This window comes from Brienomyrus brachyistius, chromosome 1 (assembly GCF_023856365.1).
Source record: "Brienomyrus brachyistius isolate T26 chromosome 1, BBRACH_0.4, whole genome shotgun sequence".
NCBI lineage: Eukaryota > Metazoa > Chordata > Actinopteri > Osteoglossiformes > Mormyridae > Brienomyrus > Brienomyrus brachyistius.
In genome coordinates, this window is record NC_064533.1 from 25708547 (window position 1) to 25731367 (window position 22821).

At 40.9% G+C, this 22821-nt stretch overlaps 1 protein-coding gene across 1 annotated transcript in view; it reads left to right on the forward strand.

Annotated features, from left to right (window-relative positions):
- LOC125705370 (cadherin-7-like) overlaps nucleotides 1-22821 on the forward strand; it is a 110978-nt gene that overhangs the window by 11587 nt on the left and 76570 nt on the right.

Below are 22821 nucleotides of genomic sequence, written 5' to 3' on the forward strand. Positions count from 1 at the left end.
ATGTGGGTCACCTCTCTCAGTCGTACATGGAGACAGAAAGAAGCGTATTATATCAAACTGTGACTGTGAGCCAACTGCTTATCCAGTACCAAACTGGGTCGGGCTGGGAAGGGGTGGTAGGCAGTACACAGTGTAAGGCAGGGGCACACTCTGGGCAAGGTGCCAGTCCAATACAGGGCACACACATAGTTTAAAGATGCCAGGTACCCAAACTGCATGTCTTGGGACTGTGGAAGATATCAGAGAACTGAAACGAAACCCACACGACACGGGGGGAACACGCAAACTCCACACGACACGGGGGGAACACGCAAACTCCACACGACACAGGGGAACACACAAACTCCACAAGTCACGGGGGTAACACGCAAACTCCATACGACACAGGGGAACACACAAACTCCACAAGTCATGGGGGGGAACACGCAAATTCCACAAGTCACGGGGGAACACGCAAACTCCACACGACACGGGGGAACACGCAAACTCCACAAGTCATGGGAGGAACACGCAAACTCCACAAGTCACGGGGGGAACACGCAAACTCCACAAGTCACGGGGGGGAACATGCAAACTCCACACAGACACGGGGGGAACACGCAAACTCCACAAGTCACGGGGGTAACACGCAAACTCCACAAGTCACGGGGGGAACACGCAAACTCCACACGACACGGGGGGAACACGCAAACTTCACAAGTCATGGGGGGAACACGCAAACTCCACATGACATGGGGGGGAACACGCAAACTTCACAAGTCACGGGGGGGAACACGCAAACTCCACACGACACGGGGGTCACACGCAAACTCCACGCAACACGGGGGAACACGCAAACTCCACAAGTCACGGGGGTCACACGCAAACTCCACGCGACACGGGGGAACACGCAAACTCCACAAGTCACGGGGGGAACACGCAAACTCCACACGACACGGGGGGGAACACGCAAACTCCACAAGTCACGGGGGGTAACACGGAAACTCCACACGACACGGGGGGGAACACGCAAACTCCACAAGTCACGGGGGGAACATGCATACTCCACATGACACGGGGGGAACACGCAAACTCCACAAGTCACGGGGGTAACACGGAAACTCCACACGACACGGGGGGAACACGCAAACTCCACAAGTCACGGGGGGTAACACGCAAACTCCACAAGTCATGGGGGGAACACGCAAACTACACAAGTCACAGGGGAACACGCAAACTCCACAAGTCACGGGGGAACACGCAAACTCCAGAAGTCATGGGGGGAACACGCAAACTCCGCAAGTCACGGGGGAACACGCAAACTCCACAAGTCATGGGGGGAACACGCAAACTCCACAAGTCACGGGAGAACACGCAAACTCCACAAGACATGGGGGAACATGCAAACTCCACAAGTCATGGGGGGAACACGCAAACTTCACAAGTCATGGGGGAACACGCAAACTCCATAAGTCACGGGGGGAACATGCAAACTCCACACGACACGGGGGAACACGCAAACTCCACAAGTCATGGGGGGAACACGCAAACTCCACATGTCATGGGGGAACACGCAAACTCCACAAGTCATGGGGGGAACATGCAAACTCCACAAGTCACGGGGGGGAACACGCAAACTTCACAAGTCATGGGGGAACACGCAAACTCCATAAGTCACGGGGGGAACATGCAAACTCCACACGACACGGGGGAACACGCAAACTCCACAAGTCATGGGGGGAACACGCAAACTCCACATGTCATGGGGGAACACGCAAACTCCACAAGTCATGGGGGGGAACATGCAAACTCCACAAGTCACGGGGGGAACACGCAAACTCCATACACATGTAACCTAGGTGGAGACTCGGTCCCAGAGATGTGAAGCAACAGTGCTAACCACTGCACCACCATGCCGCCCCCATAGATATTATTATTATTATTATTTACATCATCATTGAAGTTATTATGACATATTATTCTGTATATGTATAGTTTAAAAATACTAGTAAATTCAGAGCCGTTTTACCAAAACCATACTCTGAAACCATACTTTGTTCATAGTGATTTTATTGTACTGATGCCAAAGAAGCGGCATGTTGAATTCATGTCATCCTTCTGAGATCAATGGACTGGCCTGTATGATATGAAAATGTTAATATTATTTATGATCTTGGCAAGATGAGGAGGGATATGCACTGTGGTAGATAAAACACATTCCCCTGGTCCCAGTCAGATGAAATGTAACCATACCTGCAACTTCAAATACGTTTTGTGCTTCTAGCCGGTTTTTTGTTGCTGTCTCAAGCACTTTTAAAATATATGATTTTTTTTTTCTGAAATATGGATCGTGCAACTCACAGCTCCTTTGAGACGCCTGTGAGACATTATTATGTCATTCCTTTCTAAAAATACTTATAAACTCTCCTTAACAGGTGTTAAATACAGTCATGTTCTATATACTGTATGTTGTATGTCAGAATATAATATACTAATGGAAATACTGTACTGGATAAGCAGAATGAATGATGGATGGATGGATGGATGGATACGAATTAGACGAATTCATAGCTAAATCACTAATGTGATTTATAACAGTTTTACTCAGTTTGGATGTCATACTTTCTGAAATCACACTAAATGATCATGTCCATTGATTCATTTTGATTTTGTTAATTCATTAGATGAATGACGATGGTACCTCCCTGGTCGTCTCAACAGGGCCCAATCAGGCCACAATCACAAATCAGTTCCTGTCTGCAAATTCTCCGTGGCTCGTATACATTTCCTCATCAAGAACCCGAATCTCGCATGCTTAAAATTAATTGGCAGTGACTTTGATGAAAACATGCATTGCTCGCCACGGAACAGCCATATGTGCAGTTTTCTGTTCAGCAGCCATATGTTTTTCTATTTGGAGATGAACAGTATGGCGATAAATAAATTGTATTCCACCTTGAGTAGTTTTGTGTTGTCAAAAAGTTAAAAAATCTATATATTCTTTAGTTTGCCCAGCAGCACGGCTGTGAAGGATATTTATATGATTTTGTTGGTAACTGCAGGTAAATTCCTTTTAAAATCCGATGTTAAACTTGACTGTTTTTTACAGGATAACTTTAACTTCACCGGGTTATTTTTCACGAACTGGGACTGCCTCTGTAGAGAACATTTATGAGCACACTGCTTTGAAATGCTCCCTCTGTTCCCAGCACTTACCAGTTGCTAAAATTTGCCACCAGTAACTCAGTAGCTGCACTATTTTTTCTCTGTTGGCTTTCAGGCTGTAGCCCTGAAGTTGTAGGCAGTGTTTACAGGTCGTGTTTTGGAAAGGGGGGTTTCAAAATCCCTTAGAGTTGCGACACAGATATTTATGGAATGTGCTTCTTTTTGGACGCCAATCAACATTAAAATTGAAGATACGTGTTTTTTATTACACTAAGCTAGAGTGATTTTGAAGATGGGCCCATGCAAACTTTGGCCTTTGCAATCCACCAATTGTATCAATGCTTGAGTGACTCAGCCAACATATTACATTACCTGAAATTTAGGATCTGATGACAAAGATTTTGCAGAATATGAGCAAGTAAGAAGCCATGATATGGAGTTAGAGGATTAAGTTCGGGACCACAGGCTATGTGGATGTAATCCCTTATGTGGGGATTTCAGCTGTGCGAATCAGCAACAATAAAAATCAAATTCATCCAATAACTGTGACAGGGCAGCTTACATTCCACAATATTTTCCCTCTAAAATAATATTAGAGAATTTTTGGCACTCATAACAGGTCTGTTTTGTGTATTTTTTATGTATTCTTTTGTGAGAAGATGATTCCATATTACAAAAAAAAATGTACCCGTCATAATATTTATGCATCACACACTGCAACACACCCTCCCCCCCCCCCACACCTCAAGGCCAGTTGTGAGCACTCTTCTGTGATTCTCTGCCAAAGTGAGTCTTCTTTTTGCACATTGCATGGCACATGCTATTGTGTAGGAGAGTCAGTGTTGTGTGGGGGGAATGCTTCTCTCTGCAGCCCGCATATATCTGGAAAGCCACTAGGAAGCGCTAGTACAGGTGTGCAGCTGACTGTCCCCCCCACAGGCAAGAGGATGCCAGTTATTTTCTGCTTTTTGGAGCCACCCAACCATAAAAAGATTTGACCCAACATTTGGACTGCAGGATTTAAAGTTAAATGCTAGCTGTTAGCCGTGAAGCTAAAATAATAATAATAATATAAATAAATAAATAATAGCTTTCTGTAGGTCTCATTCGACATGGGTTTCAGTGTTAAAAATCCTCTGCAGAAAATCCAGTTTACGTTGACATTAAATGGCAATTTGGGTGCGTCTGAGAACTGCGGATTAGCTCTGTGGATTAGCTGTGCATGCTCAAATGTGTTCTTTCCAAAGTCAAGCTCTTTTGTTTTGTCACAGCAGAAATGTGATGCACATTTCCCTCTCTCTTCTTCTCGCACTCGCGTCCCTCTCTGTCATGCCACCCCCCCCCCACCGTTACCTAACAGAAATTTGCCTGCGTTGTCCATATCGCGCAGCGTGCCCACGAGGGACGAGCATTAGCTAAAAATGATGTGTGCGTCAGATCGCTTGACCTGCGAGTAAATGGTGTCAGGTGTGATGGCAGAGTTGCTGAACGTTTGCAAGGCATGAGGTGATGCAGGGAACGAGGGACCACAGGGGGATAGATAACCTGCAGATCAGATTACAAACAAAAAACAGGAAAACAGCAGGCATGGACATTCAAATTTATTCCAGCTAGCAGGTTAGAAACTAAATAAACTGTGAAAAAGAACAGCTATAAAGTATTATTATTAGCTTTTCTTTCGTTGCTGTACTTGAGCGTGATTTTTACGAGCTCGGCAGGAATCCACCTGAATCACCTCTATGTTCGCCATCTCCTGAAGCTCATGTGCTACATCAGTGAAATAATTAGCTTACTGTGCTAAGACCTTTAGAGGACATGGGACTGTCAGACTGTTTATCTGCATGGAAGCAATAGGTTTTCATGTCTTTTGACACAGTCTAAACCTACTGTTACACATCCAGTAAAGAAAAAGTCTTATAATGTGTCTGATTTACCTGCCTAGGGAATCTTATATGCACTCGTATTCGATCTGCTAATATGCAGTGATGCAATTTTATCTGGAGGTACATAAAACTGTCCAAAAATGTATTTGTCTTGCTTTCACATTTTTGAGGAAAGTCTAATGCAATAAATGAGGACTTCTTGAGAGCTTTGATTAGTTTTTAATGGCGCTAAATTTAGGCATTCATAGTATCTAATATATCAAGTGCTTCTACTGTCTTCAAGTTGCATATGAATTAATAGAGCACTGTGCCTTCACATGACCATATGACTCCAATACACAACACATCACAGGGACTATTGATCTTATATCCAGTATTTTTTGACAGACCTATACACAGCACTACGAAGATCACTTTTATTGAACTTCATTCTCTCTTGTAAAATACGGAGGACAACATGATCAACCCAGGTGTCTTCAATATTGCTTATGCAGAACTGGGTTGCTGGAGATTTGCTCTCACGTCACAGGGCACAAATCAGGGTATACCCTGGATGGGGCAGACAAAACTGAATAAGCTCAGAACTTCTTAGGCAATTAATTAAACTGGATGTTTATTTGCACCCTGTTGAAAATAGTCACACAGGCATCTATTTGGCTATTTACACCCAGCCTCCTCACTCCCTGCCCCCGGGCTTCATAAAAAAACATAAACAGTGTGTCGCTTGCATGGTCGCACGTCACTTCAGTGGCTGAAGGTGCCAAAGTGGGCTGCATTAAAGGCATGGTACAATAAACACTATGTACCATTTTCCTAGCAATAGTTAGCTAGCTGAAGGCACACAGTTATCTTGCTAACTAGCATTAGCACTAGCTACAGGACTTGAAATTCATTTCTCCGATTAGCTTCTTGGGGAGGAATTTTAGATGTTCAGGAGTTGCAATGACAAAAGAACTATGCAGATTCAATAGCATTAAACATGGAATTTTTAGCAGAATCTACTTCCCTGGGTACAAATAGCATCTGCCTGCCATATACATTCGGGTGCAAATAGCCATTTTGGCTACTTACTCTAGATGAAAACAGCATTGTTAGCTACTGACACCCGAGTATAAATATCACCTTAATTAAAATATATGTATATAAGAGAGGACAAATAATTAGACAGATATGAAGGATATTTGGGGTAATAAGTGGCTCTGCAGTGTAGGAGTCTATGGCTGCATTTATAGGTTACAGGTTCACATCCCATGGCTGGAATTTCATTTTTTATGTGCCCTTCAGCAAGGCCCTTAACCCCAGTTTTGTTCAATGATCCACACTTTTGATCCACTATGTTGCTTTGGACCAAAGCAACTGTTAAATAGATATGTGTATGTAATCAAAAAAATAAAAAATAAACTTTTACACAATTGTAAAAGTTCTTGTCTAATTCAGGCAAAAAAATTTCAAGGTGGAGGTGGCATAAGAAGGGCTATAATTTATACAGAGGGGCTGACCTTATCATTAGCCAATGACATGTTTTGAATTAGTGAGTGACAGGGGAGTATGCCAATTAACTTTCAGCTGGGGCCAATATCCTTGTGGCCCTGCCCCTGTATATGCCCCTGGCAATGGACAAACCTTGAAAGAACATTACATATACCCAGAAATAATACGTGCTTTTAGCAGTGGTTTCCTTTTACCCTCTCTTGCCTTCTTGCCCAGAGCCCTGGGAGGATTCCCTTGACTCTACCTAGTGACAGCTACAACTGCTGAGGCAGCACTTTTCAAGAGATGAGCCACTGCACACGTCCCAAAGGGTTTTTCTTTTAAAATTTATTTAAAGCTGTATGTGTTCATACCTGAGCATTTAATTTTTCTGTGTGAAGATGTGAGAATTAAGGAGGCTTAAACCTTAGCTTTTGGTAGGAAAGTTAAAGGACAGTAGAAAAGGACAGTATTAGCATAGTACAAATGGCAGCTTAGTATAATCATAATATAAGCCTTGTAACATGTAGCTGCTTATGTTCCTTTTTTGTACTGACTGGGTGATGGGATTTTGGATGTTTTAAAGCAGTTTTGACAAATGCTGCCTAGGTATTGTGACAGAAGGATTGCATTTCATTCACAATACTGTACCAGAAATAAGCTAAGAAAAACAAGCCCGTTCATCAAGCTTAATGTTTCTTTCATTAAAAAGGAGAGTGCTTCCTTCTGCTTTATAGATTTTGTAGAAGACTTGCATTTGAGCTGAGAGGAAAAGCAATGATGGCTGGAGCTTTTAATACAACTGTACAATAGAGTGAATGAGATATTAGTGTAATAATAAAATGTAAAACCTTGTGTTACTTTCCGAAATTCTTGCTCATATTTCATTACGTGGGCATTATTAGGTCGGATCGCTTGAGGCTGTAGCCCCGTGTATTTTAAGCCGAGCCTCGAATATTTCAGCCCCGATGCCAGTCTTCCCTCAAAATAAGGCTGCGGGTAAACTTTACATAGCCCCTGATCGTTTCAATAGCTAGAAACTCCCCTGTTTCATTATCAGGCCAGGCAATTGATGTACTTTATGGTAAATGGACTGCATTTATATAGTGCCTTTCTACTCCTACAAGTACTCAAAGCACTTTACATTTTATGCCTCACATTCACCCATTCATTCATACAACAGTGGCAGAGGCTGCCATGCAAGGCGCCAACCTGCTCACCGGGAGCTATTTGGGGTTCAGTGTCTTGCTCAAGGACACTTTGATGGGGTCAGGAGGAACCAAGGCTTGGACCTGCAACCCTCCGGTTGCCGAATGATAGCACTACCTCCTGCGCCACAATCTTCCCCAAGCATATCCTCGCTGATCTACAAACTTAGAAGAAAATGTACTATAAGCTTGATTGCTTTGGACATGTACTGCTCTTTGTGACTCTTGTCTGAGAAAAGCACTTTATAAATTAAGTTTAACTTTTACTTAAATTTTATGGCCAAACTAGTATTCTGGGAATTATTTAGCTTAGTTACCTTAGATGAATTTGTTCACTTATCTATAGCTATAAATACTGTAGTGTAATTAAACATTAACATTAACATTAAAAATTAACATTAAAAAAAAGAAAACCGTATGTTTTAATATTCTGAAAATTCTAAAATTAATTTTGTTAAAATTTCAAAGTCTAGTTAGTGTCTTGTATGAAATTTAGATGTTTATTGATGTCTTTTTCTAATGCTTTGTATGAAATATTTAGTTAGCATTACTGTAATGGTCATTTTAACTGTTAGTCTTGTACGTCTAACTTCTTTTAATACAACACATATATAGTTTGTGCCACGGTTCAGGGTTGTAATGGAAAAACAAATAAAAGACACACCACTCCATCTCGGACCGTGCTCCTGCCTGGTGGATAAACATCAGCAGTGACCTTGAGTTGTGGGATTCGATGAGGTCTTATGGGGTAAAATGATGCAATTCTTTCAGCAGTCGTTTCGGTCAGGTTGTTTCAGCTCCGACTGGTAGCTAAATGAAGGACACCTGAAGCGTTTCTCATGTAAACAATTCGGCAGGTCAGCTTGCGCAGAAAATTCCAGAAGGGACCAATGCCAGAAATCCACATGAGTGTGAGCTGTGTTCTAGGTGTGAATTAAAAATAATAATGATAATAATAATAATAATAAATCATACAGGAGCTGACATAGCTGAGTCAGCTACACAGGGAAACATGGGCAGCTGTTTGCAAAGTTTTGGTGAAGAGGAAAGAAGAGATCAGCATGGGAACAGCTCTCAGGACGGGAAAAATAAACATGTGTCTATCTGTCAGCATGAAAGTATTTTTCAAAGTATTTTCATTCATCCTGGCAACAGAATATAACTGGAAAACTAGCCATCTAACAAGAGGCAGATTTGTATCATGCCAAATAGTTGTAAAATAACAAGAAGGTTTGTGAACCTGTTATGATATGTTTTTTTGGAATTATTTTATATTTTAATGCCTTCATTAAACACATGAATCCAACTTCCACTGAGTTGGTTGGGAAAAAAAGCAAGTGGATAATGAGGACAATCAGGCTTATTCAGTACGTAATTTGAATCAAATGTTCCAATCGATGAAATTAAATGAGAGTTTGAGGGGTCCTGCTCTAGTAAGGAAAAACAACTCCTGAAGCCTGAAGTACTGTACCATAGCCCAGGAAGTCGCAAGGGACCATAAAATTGCATTTCCAGGACAAGATGTGTTAAGAGATGAAGGAAAATGTTGAATTTCTAAAGATGACACTTTTAGTTACACAGCCTATGATGCATGTATATAAATGTCTTTGAGTACATATGTTTTATTAAATTAATGCATGTATGTTCAATGTAATTTATTAACGCCAACATACATATACAACAACTTGAATCTGACACAGTCGAATTTTTCCACGGCAATTCGTATTTTTGAAAATATTCATTGAAATTGGAGGAGAGAATAGCTTGACTGTGATGACTGGCACTCGTGCATCCTTACATAACCGCCCGAGGACGCCACACTGTAATAACCTCATACACTCTCACATGCAGGGTTATAGGTTCGAATCCTCCCTGCCCTGCAGTTTTAATGGTCTCTCTGAGTTGTGTGGATTTCCTTCAGGTGCTCTGGTTTCTTCTGCAGTCTAAAAGAAATGCAGTCGGGCAAACTGGCACCTCTAAATTGCCCTAAATTGCCCGCATTGTGCTCCAGGCCTCCCTGTGACCCCCGACCAGGATAAGTGCTCGGAAGATGGTTGCATGGAGTGTCTACATATTTCTTTTGAAGCACAGCTTGTCAGCATAGCCAAACAAAATGATAAACCCTGACTATTGCGTTTACATTTATACCGAAGCAGATTGTGCATTTTGTATTTAAAAATATGCAAACATATTAATGTGATTAAAGATTAAACTTGTACTGCAGAATAAGGAAAATACGTCCAATAAAAATGAGAATGACCTCTGAAAAAAGTTAATAACACCCTGTATTCTAGAGCCTTGACTATTAATAATTTATGTGACATTATGGCTTATCATTGTATTTTTACAGATAGGCCGACTTTTGGAATAGACAAGATTTCTGAACTGATGTTTCTCCCTAATGCATCTTTATGCATGAACATAAATTCAATCTTTTGGGAAATGCACCAATACATATTCTATCTAGCATTCCACGTCTATTCGCATTGGTTCTCAGCATTTCTCATTCGAAATCAAAATTGAAATTGCCAGTTACCCTTGACCTTCACAATAGATCTTTATCCATACACACCTGCAAACTTGGTCCGTAATGTGAACTGCATTTTGTGCGTTCCTCCATCTGAATTCTTTCATCTCGAATTAAAGCATGCCACACATTTGCACCACAAATGGCATCTGAACTGTTTTAAAACTTTTTTTTTTCTTCCTGGCAAGGAATTTGTGATGTTTCTCTCAAAGAACATTTTTTTCCCAGTACCTAATGCCAGAGTAGTTATTGAGGTGTGATTTTATTCTGGAATACATTACACCGCACCATTCGCGGATATTGTGCATATGTTTTGAATTACATCTGCAAAGCTAACAGGTTTCTGCATTTTCTTTTTAAAAGGTTTATCTCCCAGATGTATTCCATTTTCATTTGTTGAAATCATACAATGTAATATGTATAATGTGTGCACTAAATCTAACAAAGAAACAAACCTATGTAACCAAAGTGCAGTAATTGGCACTTGGCTAGATTTGTATAATTGGCTGTAGCCCTGCTGATCTTCCTCCATTTGCTGAGGCTTGAATCAAGCTGAGAACCATGGTGATTATCTTAAGGGAAATGAATCTGTTGCATTGCTGACTGCTATCTTACCCACCCTAAAGAAACTTTAGAATTATCACTTTTTTCCTTTATATGCTGCCTTTAGCCAAAATACAGATCACCTCAGTCGAGATCAACAGAGCTGCACTGTGTTGTTATGGGTGCATCACAGTTTGACGGATCTTTTCCTCCTGCAGTGTAAAGACATGCAGTTAATTGGTAGGTGTAATGTACCCATGGTGTGTGACAGTGTGTGTGCATGCACCCTATGATGTACAGAATAGGTGTGAGGCTCGCTTTGGCTCTGCATTGGATAAGCAATTGGATTAGAGAGAGAGAGACACAGACAGACAGACAGACAGACAGACAGACAGACAGACAGACAGACAGATAGACAGATAGACAGATAGATAGATAGATAGATAGATAGATAGATAGATAGATAGATAGATAGATAGATAGATAGATAGATAGATATTGAGCCTATTGTCAAGTACTTTCTCATTACAAATGTGCACCTACCCATGCATATTCTGCATACTGGATTAGCAGGGATTAACTGATTGGGCCATTGGCTCAGAGTGGATCATCTGGTAATGCCATCCGGTGATGTCTGGATCCCTGTGAAAGGCTGAAGCAAATGCTTCAGAAGTACCTTTGAGAAGGATAAGTCATGTTCCCCTTTGGCTTGATGGGCAGCCATCCAGAGGAGAGTCTTCTCAGACAGTGACCACTTTGAATTTTCCAGAGTAACCTCCCAGATTTGCGATACAGTCAGGCTATGTATTTTTCGTCTCAGTGGATGTGTCACTTTCAGCCTAACATTGATGATCACACCCAGTTTCCCCCATGATCAAGTTACTTGCAGTGTAACATTATTTTCTTTAATCTGGATCCTTTTGAACGCCCACACATGCCACGTCTGTTGTTTACCCCATAGATTTTGTAACACCTTTTATTCCATAAATACCCAGCCTTTTTACTTATCCATAATTGCTGTGAAGAATTGTAGACCTACTTAATGCATCTATTATTGGACTATTGTTGACTGGAAGCAGTGATTACAAAGTACCAGTGATTGCTAAGCCCAGGAGAAATCATTCCTCTGAGTGTAGCACATTTGTATTTGCTTCTTATCAGCTGTTTGGGGGGGGGGGGGGGGGGTACTGGGAGATTTATTGTGATCAGATTACAAGATACTCGTATGACTTATGCAGGTGAGACATTAAGCTTGAAACCAAGCAGTAGCGATTCTAGAATTTTCTAAAGTGGGGGGGCATGGGGGGGATAATTCATACACAGGGGCCAACCTTATCATTAACCAATGATATGTTTTGAATCAGTGAGTGACAGGGGAGGTGCACTCTGGGGACCAATCAGCTTTTAGCCGGGGCAGTTGCCCCTGTGGCCCCGCCCCTGTACACACCCCCTGAAGCTCTAGTCTGCCAGACCAAGTTAAAATATGCTAGTGTTATACTATGTAGCATATAGCGAACACACCAGATTCTCTGGATCTTGTGCTTCAAGTAGGGATAACCTCGTAACCACTCACGGCAATGACAAATCTGTCAAGAAGTGTGAACAGCACCACTGTCGCTTTTTCCAATTACATTTATTTACTTGGCATACAGTTTGATCCAGAGTGAATCGCAGGTCAGCAGATGCAATAAAATACATTAAAACACTGTCGCCTTGCTGTTAAACAGAAGTGTAACAAGTGGACATTTTGCTAATGGTTGCATTTCAGCAGAATGACGGGAAATGTGCACAAGAAAGTTTCTAAATGCTGGAGTCTCAGAGACAAAATTGTCTGCAAAGTGTGAATTTGGGGATTTGATTCCACTAGAGGCATCACATGTAAGGATATTGAATATGCAACTGTCGACAGAGTGACAGAACTGCAAGGACCACACTTATTCCTCTCCAGTGTCTTCCCCTGCTAGAAGAACCTTCATAAGACCTTCACAAAAAACTTGCTGTGGATTTACATCTTTTTGTGACATCAAACTGTCAAGCTAACATCATTTTACCCAGCGATCATGCTATTCAACCTGAAGTCTGGGTAATAGCTTCATTTTTTTGTTCCACAGATGTCTCCTTTAGCTGAAATCTAGACAAATCTTCTCAGTAGCTCCAAACTGACAGAGCAGCATAATGTTGTTGCCGTTGCATTTTCTTGTGAAATTGTTTTAACAAGAAAATCTGTACTAAACTACTAAACTCAGTATTCCCAACAATCCTAATTCTGGCCAGTAGCCCGAAATACATTTGGGGTGACCCCCCCCCCCCCCCCCCGGAAGAGTCTGCCAATTGCTGCTCAGGAGCAAATATTCAGGGGGTTCATAACTCATAATTTTTCTACTTGGTTATGTGCCTGGCTGAAAGGGTTGTCAAAAGCATTTTGAATGTGGGGGGGGACACACTGGCATACAATTAATATTTTATGTTAAATGTGGGGGGGGGGGGGGGGGGGTAGGTCCAAACGAATAATTATGAAATGTGATTTAATGGCAGCAACGCCCATGCTGACTGGGAGTAAAGAATTTTTTTTGGGGTGGGAGTTTGAGGGCTGAAATCCGAGATTTTTCACATGACCATGTGCCTGACCCAACATAAAGCTTTAGTAAGTAATTGTGTAACAGTGATGAGAGCAGGGTTGTTCTAGTGAGCTAGATATTTTTTTGCTGTTGAAATATTTAAATATTATAACGATTGTGTTGAAACTATGTAAAGTACACTGACTGTATAACAAAGTGATGTGTCGGTTTTAGCTAGCTAACTAAATAATACTGCTTTGTTTTGACCAGTAGAACACTAAACCTGCCTATTTCCATTTCCTGTCTTCTCCTGACAGCCTTCCTTTTGCTACCACTGAACTTTCTTGTTGAGAAAAACAACAATTAATATTCACTTCTTCTCCGGCCAGTATGTTGTGAGAGGCACAGAAAACTCCCACGTAGGAAATCAGCGAGGCCTTTGTGCTTTGTGCTGAGGTTTTCTAATTTTAGACCGCGGTTCTAAACGAGGACAGAAGAGGGATTCGTCATCAGCTAACTGAGAAGCAGGTCTCCATCTAGGCTTCTGGCTTTTTTAACGAGCACAGTAAAGAAACCACTGTCAACACATACTAATCCATTTTATTCAATTAACAGACAAAAATAAAATAAAATGAGTTCTTCTCGCATATTACCTCTTGCTTATTTAAGATTTTAGACCATTGATTCATCCATTTTCCATTTGATGACAACAGGCTCTGCCTTCTTACTGATAAGTCAGAATGAGTAAATCCTGTTAAACTAATCTACAAATACGGGAAACAAATTTTAATATTATTTGAGACTGAGGGGAAAGAAACACACATCCTGTATCAATCAATTACATTTATAGCATTTATTCATACTCTATTCCATGTAGAATGAGGCATAATTCCATTAATAATCACAGTTAAATGACCGTTAGCCTACTGTAAATAAACAAGCAAATTCTGTTGGTGAATTTTTGGTTATATTTGCAGATAGAGGCATTATTTATACTGAACCTCTTCGGTTTGCTGTCAAGCTGGCATATATATATATATATATATATATATTAAAAAAAACTGTACCTGTGGTGACCCGTGTTTATGAGACCCACTAAATTTTAAGCCACTGCTAATTAAATTTATAGCCAGTGCTAATTAAATTGTGCTAATTGTGTGTCCATTGTTCACAAGATCATAGCACTAAATCGTCAGTGTGACATGAACCAGACCCCAATGATTGCAGTGCTGTTCTTGTCATGTACACAAATCCCATACAGTACAATTTCATTATTTTTCCTTTTAAAGAAGCAATAGATATTTCTCAATTTCAGAGAATTTCTCAATTCCAGCAGTACGAAGAGCCTTGTACTACCTTCCCAGGAACTGTATTTTTGCATATAAAGCAACCGATGAATCATAAAATACATTTTTGCAGTGTGATATTAGAAGGTTTTTTCTTCAATTCTTAATTTTTGTCAAACATACCACCAACAATGCTCTTCTTTTCCCTTAGATGATGTATTTTTGATATGAAATTCTCTCTTTTTTTCTTTTTTGCAGTTAGCTGTATCCAAGGTAACAGGAAAATTATCTGAGAATTGCTTTCTTTTTTCAGCTTGACATGTACTCTGGTGGTTCATTATCATTTACCTGTTCAAGATAATGACAGCATTCACTGGAGTATTTAAGGTGATACTACCGATAAAATATTACACTCCCATTATTTAATGTTTTAACACACTTGGCTCTAAATAGTTTTTTCCCACCTCCAGGCTAAAAGTTGGACAGATTTGCGTTGCGATCACGGGATTTTGAGGTTCATTTAGTTATACGATGTCAACATTTATTCAAAGTTACCCCAGAGTTCCCTCCTGTGACCCATGTTATATATAAGGAGTTTGTAAAGCGGTGGACTAGGGACATTGGAGTGTTATAAAAGATGGAAATATGAACCATGATATGTAAAAGTGCAGAGAAACCCAACATCTTTTGGGAAGAAGACATGGTAAAACTTAAAGGGCCCTGTTTTAATGATCTGAAGTGCACGGTCTGATACGCACAATGCTAGTCCCTTTATGGTGTGGCTAACCCGCTTTTGCTAGTTTAACGGTGGGAAAATAATCACAATGCCAGGTGCATGGTCCAATAGGGTTGTACTAATGGCGCTTTCCCATTGGCATACAGGAATGGACCCGTACCCAAGCCGTACCATGCCGATAATCTAGATACAGAACGGGTCCAGCATGCTTTTATTTTCCATTGCAGAAGGGTCGGTTGGGTATCGGCGTGGGCTTTTTCATTTTACGAGTTATTGAGAATGCATCAGTACTTAAACGATGTGTGATACTCTTAATAATGAATAATATATAGAATATACCCATTTTCACTTCCAATAGGCCATTCCGGGGTGGCATGGTGGTGCAGTGGTTAGCACTGTTGCCTCACACCTCTGGGACCCGGGTTCGAGTCTCCGCCTGGGTCACATGTGTGTGGAGTTTGCATGTTCTCCCCATGTCGTCGTGGGGTTTCCTCCGGGTACTCCGGTTTCCCCCCACAGTCCAAAGACATGCTGAGGCTAATTGGCATTCCTAAGCTGCGCATGTGTGAGTGAATGGTGTGTGAGAGTGCCCTTCTGATCCCTGCCTCGTGCCCATTGCTTCCGGGATAGGCTCCGGACCCCCCGTGACCCAGTACGATAAGTGGGTTTGAAAATGGATGGATGGATAATCCATGCATATTGACACAGATCACTGGTATCTCAATGCATTTCAACTAATCAGATGGTGGTGATGCGACCTTCTTGGTTTGATCAAGTTTTTGGCCAGTGTGGATACAACTAGGGTATGACTTGGGTACAGTTTGCATACTTTGCAATGGAAAGACACCAGCTTGCAGTACAGGTTGGTTCTTAGTAGCAGTGGAAAAGCAATATACTGTAAGTCTTGTAATTAGTCATAGGTCAGTTTAGGCTGTAACGTGCTATAAACCAATCAAAGTGTCATCTCCCATTGCCATAATTGCTATTATAACTGTGGATTTTTCACGTAGTAGAATAGAATGATTCTCTGCAGAGGAACTGTGCAGGAGCAGACCATCTACACAACATCAGCATTCCAACAAAGTAGAGGTCTGCATTCCCACTGGACTCGCAGCAATAAAGCGTGGCGCAGGGCACATTTTCATTTTTGAATGTGGGAGTAGGTTTGGAAGTTACTGATATGTTAGCAGAAATCGTAAAAAAAAATTTTAACATGTAAGTGATGCTCAAGTATGTTTTTTTTGTTATTTTGCTATTTTTATTCGAGTGAATACAGAGTTACCTAAAAACTTTTACCGAATAAAAAACACAGGCAGCCTATCTAAAACTTTCGTAAGGATGTTAGCAATTTGAAAGTCCCTCGTCACTCTCGTGATCCCCCAGCTAATGATGGCAGAGCCAGCACGAAAGATTTCAATGCCCGAGGATGTAAGTGTCTGGAAAAGTGAAAATAGAACTGTATAGCTACTTATTGTCAAAGGGGATATGAGATATTTGGCAGTCCTTTTCATTGTAAGCACAATGGGAACCACTTTTGCCCATCATGACAAATGAATCAAAGTGCTATCATACACTGGGCACTTCAGGGCCACATGTGTTCAGTCTCAAAGGGCCAGACGACAGTGACATTCACTACAAGTGCTGGCAAATGAAAAGTGACAACTGCAGTAAAAGCTGAAACAACACACAAATGTGTGGATTTTATTTGTATCGATCTACGACCTGTTATTGTAAAAATACATGCCTATAATAATGTCTAGGCTACCAAACGTGTTTAACTTAAACTTTTCATTACCTGTAATACATAAATAGTAAATAAATACAGTAAAACCTCGGATTGCGAGCGTAATTTGTTCCAGAAACGTGCTCGTAATCCAAAGCACTCGTATATCAAAGCGAATTTTCTTATTAGAAATAATGCAAACTCAGATGATTCATTCTACAACCCAAAAATATTCATATAAAAAGGATTAATATAAACTATAAAGTAAAAATACATGAAAGAAATTAACCTGCACTTTACCTTTGAAAAGAATCGTGGATGGAATCAGGGAGACGAGAGAGAGGAGAACAGGTTAGAGAACAGTTATTTTGTAGGACGACTTTCACTATAACTAACGGAATCACTGCTATCTGTTGGCTTTTTGTACGACTTTAACAAGGAACCTATCAGCCGCTTTTGCCTCCTTTTAGATTTCGTGGAAATGTGGACATTTCATTGTCATTAAACACCCTTATTCGGGTGGTGCTTTTCTGCTAAATTTTTACTATACAAGTGAGGCACGCCGATTGAGACCGAGCATGGGAGGCGATTACCCACAATCCTGCAGCGAGAGAGAGAGTGAGAGAAGAATCAGCAGCTCAGTCGTGATCACGTGACCCTCGGCAGACAAAGCGTATGCATAATACTCATATTGCAAGAACTCGCTCGTTTATCAAGCTAAAATGTATAAAAAAATTTTGCTCGTCCTTCAAAACACTCGCAAAGCAAGTAACTTGCAATCCAAGGTTTGTCTGTAGTTTCAATATAAAAATGAGAAATGCAATACGAAGCCATGACAGGTATGGAGTTCGGATTGACGGATAGTGAGGCAGAAGCAGAACAGAGTTTGGGCTTTTACATCTCATTGACCACGTCTTTGCTTCTGTTTGCTGGCCTCCTAGAAGAAGGTAAAAAAGAAGAAAAAAAAACAACCCTGCTCTAATTGGTGTGGGGTCTTTGATGAGTTTTCACTGATTTATCAGTAAAGCTGTTTTACTGCTGGACACCATTAGCATGTACACCCCATGCTGCCAAATCCAAATCATTCACTCATTTAAAAGGGGAAACGGAGCAATTCATCACATCTACCCAGAATTTACTGCTCAGAATCTGATGTGTTGCCACCAAAGGAAAGACTTGTCATCTCTAGCACACGCACATGCATGCACACACACACACACACACACAGATGGACACACATGAGAGCCTTCTCTACCTTTTCATCTCTTTCATTTTGCACTCCATTGGTTGCCATTTATGCAGATGAAAGTCACCAGTCTGGCAATCAAGGTGCCTTTCAATGGGCACACATGAGGAACACATGTAAATGTAATATAAAAAGACTCATTTTCAAAGGCCTATAGAGGAGAGGGAGTCGTGGCTTTTTTTAATCAGTGTGATCTGCAGGATGCTTTGCGAAAATTTCACGATGAACCAAAAATGATACATTTTTATTTGTTTTTTGATAAAGAGTAGGCGCAGTATGTATGCGTTTCATAAAATAATTACACAATGCTGTAGAAAACCTTTTGAATTTGTGAAATACTATCAATTCCTGTTTTATTTTATGAATATGTTCATCAGCAATGTGTATGGTATGAGTAAATGTGTTTGGTGTGACATGAAGAGGGGGTCGTTGTGGATTAAAAGTCGTTTTAACCAAGGTATCAGTATTTACATTGTATCAATAAAAATACATTCTGCATCAACTTAAAATTCATTCTGTTTTTGGCAATGGGTAGGCTGTAAAACTATTTCAAGGGAGATGGTGGGGGGGGGGGGGGGGGTGGGCTGGGAGGATGATTGCATGGTCTGGATTAAGTTATGTTTCAGACTATAGTCTGCCATGACAGACGTAATAGATTTACATGTTTGCGTCGATGAAAATTACATAGAATTTAGGGGGGTGGAGAGGAGCGATAGTGTATTTTCGGGGGGTGGCATGCAGGAGCATCCCATGACAACTCAAGCTATGGGTTTTGGTAACCCCGTGGTGGGTCCAAGGGCGTACATAGAAATTCTGCCCCCCCCCCCGATACAGTGTCACCTGGGACCCTCTGCCCAGTTTTAGGTATAGTTTTATGTGTTCAAGGCCCCCTGTGAAGTGCTGGGCTCCTTGAATCTGCCAGGATATCCATGCCCCTTCTGCACCCCTGGCTGGGTCACAGTCAGCACCACAGGGAATGTGGCAATGGATGTTCTTTATGAGGTGACAGTCTAGCACAACGGCATCTAAAAGAGATGTAAAGCATCTACACATACACTCAGGTCTTTAATAATATTATCCTATAGCTTCATTGGGACTAAAAATGCTTGTCAAACATATATCACTCTAGATTAATGAGCATACTGCACTTGTGGCCATCTTAAATAACATTGTTTCATTTCATACAAGTACATTTGATACTGGTAACCTACTTTTGAAGTAACCAGACTTCTCTGCAGCTGCCACTGATACTATGTGTTGTCTTGGAGGAGTAAAACACCAGGGGACTTTTGGAAATCAATCCTACTCGATGGATGGCTGGATTCTGAAGCAGTGATGCAGTATTTTCCTTGTGGCTGCCTGCCTACATTTTGTCATTCATTCACAAAGTTTACTATTAATGGTGCCACCTACCCAGGATTGTTTTGGAATTGGTTCCATTGTCCTGGAAAACAAAATGGACATTATTTTTTGGTGTTGATTATTATGTAATTGGCGAAAATGAAGGCCTTTGTCTAGCAACAACTGTTTTGCTAAAGTTAAATGGTGCGCATGTGTGAAAATGAATCCGGAGCCAAACACTGAATAGCAGTTAGCACCAGTTAAGACAAAAGCTTCTCAGTACAACCTACCATTATCTTCTAAACGAAGAAACAAACACATTTGTTTATGGGATATGGGTGAAAAAAAAGGAAAATAACCTTACCGAAAATGAGAGCTACACATTATGCAGCACTGCAGAATATTCTACATTCAGTACCTTCAGAAGGACCATTATTTTTTCATAATTGTTTCTGTCACACCTTTTAAATGACTGGAAATAATGTTTTTCCTCTTCACTAACACGATAAATTAAACCTATTCATGTTGCAAAAATATCCATTCATAATTCACTCATAGTTGTCACATTTACACAAGTAATCACCTCTCCAAGTCACCGATGAAATAGAGACCGCCATTGTACTGTAGGTTTTGTGTGCTTCAACTGCCAAATGAAACCGAGAGCTTCCGCAGACAAAAAATGAAAAGTTTCAGGTCATACCATGGACATTCATTGTGATTTGTGGCTGGGCCGTTCTTTTGTAGTGTTTCAGGTCATTGTTCTGTCGGAACATAAACATTATCCTTAAACGGAGGCCTCTTGCTGGCTAAAACAGGCTCTGCTCGCGGGTTTGTTTACATTTGGCTCGATTTGTCTTGTCCTTGATGGCAACATGCTATCTATTCCTTCATCAGGAAAACAGCTCGGTATGTGATGACACCACCACTATCTTTGATGGTCAAGATGGTGTTGTGCAAGGCTGGACTGCGGGGGTGGGGGGGACATAATTACTTTTAAAATTTTCCTGGCAGGGTGGGGGTGCATAATATCTTTTGCCCTATTGCTGTTTTGTGATATTACTAAGTCTAGGTGATGGTTTGAATTTGTATGGTTTGCACCATAACGCTTCATTTTCAAGCTACAAAATCCAAATCTCCCAGCAAGGCCAATCTGTGAAGTGAGGAAGAGGTTCTTGATCTCTGGCTCTGGATAGTGTCTCCCACTTCTGCAAATAAGTTCTGTGATTGCTAACTGGCTTCTGGTCACTTCACCGAAAATGGCAGTTCTTACCGCTTATCGCTGAATTTGTTAAGAAGATGTCTGTAGAGTCTGCGTCTCTGTGCAGAAAGCTTCACTAATCTTTTTATAACTTCCCTCAATTTTTTGACTCCTCGTAGATTCATTTATTTGAAGCTTCTCAGGTAGGCCTTTGGTCTTAATGATGATGTGCCACATCCAGTCTTGAGACATTGCAAAATCAGTAGAATGTACCTCCCACACAGGTTGACCCTTCACTCGAAAGCCACATGTTGGCCAATCACGTTGTTAATACTAATAATGAACACTTATCCATTGACCTGTTTCTTCAGGTGTTTAATTTTTCAATATGGAAATATATGCTTTAATTTTGAAATTATACATCCATCCATCCATTTTCCAAACCGCTGATCCTTGTGGGTCGCGGGGGGTCCGGAGCCTATCCCGGAAGCAATGGGCACGAGGCAGGGAACAACCCTGGATGGGGGGCCAGCCCATCGCAGTGAAATTATACAGTGTAACTTATACATGAGTGAAAGACCATATTATGACACTTCATAGGATATTTATATTATAAATTCACTGTACACATGAATATGAAATGTACTGTACTGTCAAATAAGAGCAGGACAGGGATTTCCCAGCAACCAGGTTTATTAAGGGCAAAACAGAGGACAGTCATAAGCCGATGCAGGGTCTTAACCAGAAGCCATCTGTGCAAAACACCAAAAGCCAAGTCATGTCCCAAAGTCGTGGTCGTTAATAAAAGAACTGAGGGTCGAGGAGCTGGGCGGTCAGTCAGGAGACATGGAGGAACGAAGACGGGGGAGGGCGGACGTGCAGGAGGGCAGGCAGGAGGTGCGGTAAGTTCGGGAAGGGCAAAACAGATGGAATGTAACTGTGGGAAGAACAAAGAGTTGAAGCGCTCAGTAGCGGCATGCCAACAATACCTCGCCCGCACTACCGTCGGTGCGAGGCTTAAGAAGGGAGTTTTACTTATTAGAAACTAGAGGATTTAGCTGCGGCTGCCACTTCCATGAGGTGGGCGTGACATGTATAGTGTGTCCAGGATTTTTAGAGGGTTGTTGGGTTACAAGCTCAATGAACAGCTGTCCCTATTAATTCAAGCACAGACACACAAGCTTTCTGTTAACTCTGGCCCTTTAAGTGCAGCGATATGTTGTATAAGCACAGGTACATGATTTGCTCATTAGACTCTCATTAACCAAGTGCCTTTTCAGAAACAATAAAACTGTATCTAAAGAATAAATCATTATTCTCTAATTTCTCTGTACATCTGTACAAGAGTGTAAAAGTAGATTAGCAAAACAGTATATATAGCAACATATATGAGCAATGCAAACATGAAGTATATGCATTTTAATGAAGTACTCATTACTTCTTCCAGATAAAGAAGGAATTAATAAACACAGATCTTTCTTAACTATTGTTTCATCCATCCATCCATGCATCCATCCATCCATCCATCCATTAATCCACGTAACAGTTCAGTATCCTGGAAATGGTTAAGGGATTTATTTATGTATTTGCTTATTTGTTTCCCAGGTGTGAAGGAGGCAGAATAGCAGTTTGATATTTTATTAAAGGATTTACAGATTGAATCAATTACAGATAAATCAATTATCCACACATTACCTACTTGACAATCCAAGTGCTCACATTTTTGTGATTCTTTAATAAAAAAATATATATTGGCAAAGTGAATTTGCATATTTAAAGTGCTGTGGAAGTGATGTCATTTTTTCAGCATTGTGATCTATAAAATTATTAGTTTACATTTATTTTTTCTGCATAACAGACAATAAATCTCAGTGTTATTCTCTTGACACACCGTGAAATCATGAAACTAGACCAGGGATAATCAGCTCCTCTTCCCACAGGTCACATTCTGTGAGTCT